This window comes from Adiantum capillus-veneris, chromosome 29 (assembly GCF_014529385.1).
Source record: "Adiantum capillus-veneris isolate H3 chromosome 29, ASM1452938v2, whole genome shotgun sequence".
Classification (NCBI taxonomy): Eukaryota; Viridiplantae; Streptophyta; class Polypodiopsida; order Polypodiales; family Pteridaceae; genus Adiantum; species Adiantum capillus-veneris.
In genome coordinates, this window is record NC_140959.1 from 101,358,843 (window position 1) to 101,361,843 (window position 3,001).

The window sequence follows — 3,001 nt, forward strand, 5'->3', positions numbered from 1 at the left end:
AAAACTCCTTTCCTTCATGCTGTTCACCTTCCTTTCTCCCATAAAGACCCACATACACACCAAATCACACATATTTACATAGATACTCTATCTCTCTCTATCTCTCTCACACATACATATACACAAAATACAAATTTCTAATTCTTGCTCTATTTGGCCTACTTTTGTATGTGCATCCATCAGTAATAATGTAGTGTATGCATGTTCTGAATATGACTGTGAAAGGGCGGTGGTAATGAGTGTGCTAGTCTCCACCCAACCATGCTATCTTATAGCCTCCCCCTAGTGTACACACTATCCGGCTATGCCGGTGGCCTTGCCCATAGGACCCATGTCCTTACATTACCCCCCCCCTTTAGAGAATCGTTTTCTTCCTCAAAAACGAATGTAGGAAAATGTTTCTTAAGTGTGCAGACATTCTCCCATGTAGAACCTTCTTCAGGTCTATCTAGCCATTTTACCAACACCTGTCGTCTGACATGATGTCTGGTGCGAAGCTCATGAAAATCCAAAAAATTTTCGGGCTCATGAGGAATGCTTGGCGGTTCGATAAGGTCAACCAGCACACCTGTGCACTAACATTATCATTCTGTCCTAGATGTTTTCGTAAACTGCTAACATGGAAAACAGGATGAACTCGTGAGTGCTCTGGAAGAGCTAACTTATAGGACACTTGACCTATACGTTTGAGAATGGTAAATGGTCCACAATAGCGTGGTGAAAGTTTAGCAACTTTTCCCGTCTTCAGACTTTTTGAATGCTCTGGAACTTTGAGGAAAACCTTGTCTCCTTCTTCGAAAGTAGCAAGACGTCGATGCTCATCTGCGTACTTCTTATATCAATCTTGAGCTTGCTTAACATTCTATCGAGCAACTCGAAGCATTTCCAAATGGTCTTGGAGAAAATCCTTCGCTTGTTGTATCTTCTCCTTAGCCAACCCCACCGTAACGGGTGATCTAGGTTGAAATCCATACAGAAGCATAAATGGACTAAACCCTGTAGTCACATACTTTGAACTATTATAAGCAAATTCCAATATAGGTAAGCAGTCTTCCCAATTATCTTTCTTCTTGCCAACGTATGCTCGTAGCATATCCTCTAGCACTTGATTAACTCTTTCTATTTGACCATCCGTTTCTAGATGATCAGTCATACTTAGATTTAGTTTAGTTTCCAACTTTTGGAACACAGCTCTCCAGAAGTGATTATCGAACTTTCGATCTCTGTCACTAATGATACTAGCTGGAAGACCATAGAGTTTATGTATATGCTCTACAAATATCCATGCTAATTCTGGTGTTTTAAGTAGTCTTAGTGGGAATGAATTGACCCATCTTTGTGAGACGGTCTACTATTACCCAAATGGCATCATGGCCACGATTTATAGTAGGTAGTCCTACTACAAAATCCATAGAGATACTCTCCCACTTACCTTGTGGAATTTCTAAAGGATGTAAAAGGCCACCTACCTTGAGGCGCTCTGCCTTAATAACTTGGCACTGTTGGCAGTTTAGTACGTACTCTTGAACATCATGATGTAAGCCTGGCCAATAAAATTGCCGTTGAACTAAGGCATATGTCTTACAGATACCTGGATGACCAGCACTTGGACTATCATGACACTCAAATAAGATTTTGCGCCTAGTGTCTGAGTCCTTTGGCACACATACTCTACCTTTGTGGAGTAAGTATCCATCATCAATGGAAAAATTCTTCCATCGCTTAAGCTCTTCCTGAGTAGGGGTGGAGCTCTGTGTGTTGGAGTTTCTATATGCGCGTGCAGAGACATGTTGATCTGGCTGTTCAGAGACATGTGAGTGTGAGGGATCCCTTTTTAAAACTGCACTCCACTCTTTAGCATATGAGTGATCTTGTGCACAGTTGCCACGTAATGACTCCAAAAATCCACTCTTTAGTTCCGTGAAAGCAAGTGAATTAATCTGAGGCATCCGACTTAGTGCATCCGCTACTACATTATATCGCCCCTTGTGATATCGTAGCTTACAATCATAATCTTGAAGGATTGCTACCCATCTAGCTTTACGGCCCTTCAAGTCTGTTTGAAGCGTAAATTATGGCATAGAGCTCTCTCTCATGGGCAGAATAATTCTGTTGAGCTCTATCTAACTTTTTACTTTTAAAGGCTATAGGTCTTCCCTCCTGGAGAAGTACCGCACCAATGGATTTATCACTAGCATCAGTCTTTACCACAAACAGCTTAAGTGGGTTGACGATTGCTAGGATGGGAGCACTGGCTATAGTTACCTTGATTTGTTCGAAACTGCGTTTTTGGGCTTCTTCCCAAGAAAAGGTCTTACCTTTTGCTTTAAGTTGATCCGTCATAGGAACAGTGATTTTGGCATAGTCACGGATATACTATCGATAAAATCCAACCATGCCTAAAAATATTTGAAGCTCCTCAACCGTGTTGGGATGTGGCCATCGAAGGATGGCAGCGACCTTGTCAGTGTCCATCTTGATGCCAAAATAAGAGATCACATGACCGAGGTAATGTATCTCTATTTTAAATAAATCGCACTTGCTTTGCTTAGCATACAGCGCGTGAGCTTGTAGCTGTTCAAACACTAATCATAAGTGTTCTATGTGTTCATCTTCAGTCTTACTATAAATGAGAATATCATCAAGGAAAACAACAATAAATTTTCCAAGATAGGGACGTAAGACACTATCCATGAGTGTCATAAATGTACCTGGAGCATTGGTTAAACCAAAAGGCATAACCAAAAATTCAAAATGCCTGAATCGTGTTCTAAAGGCAGTTTTGGAGATATCTTGCAGAAGGATACGTACCTAGTGGTATCCTGAACGAAGATCTATCTTTGTATAGTATCTTGCCCCGTGGAGTTGATCAAACAACTCATCCACTCGAGGCAAAGGATACTTGTTCCTGATGGTTATCGCATTTAATCCGCGATAATCTACGCACATGCGCATAGTACCATCTTTCTTTTTTACCAATAAAATTGGTGATTCCCAAGGC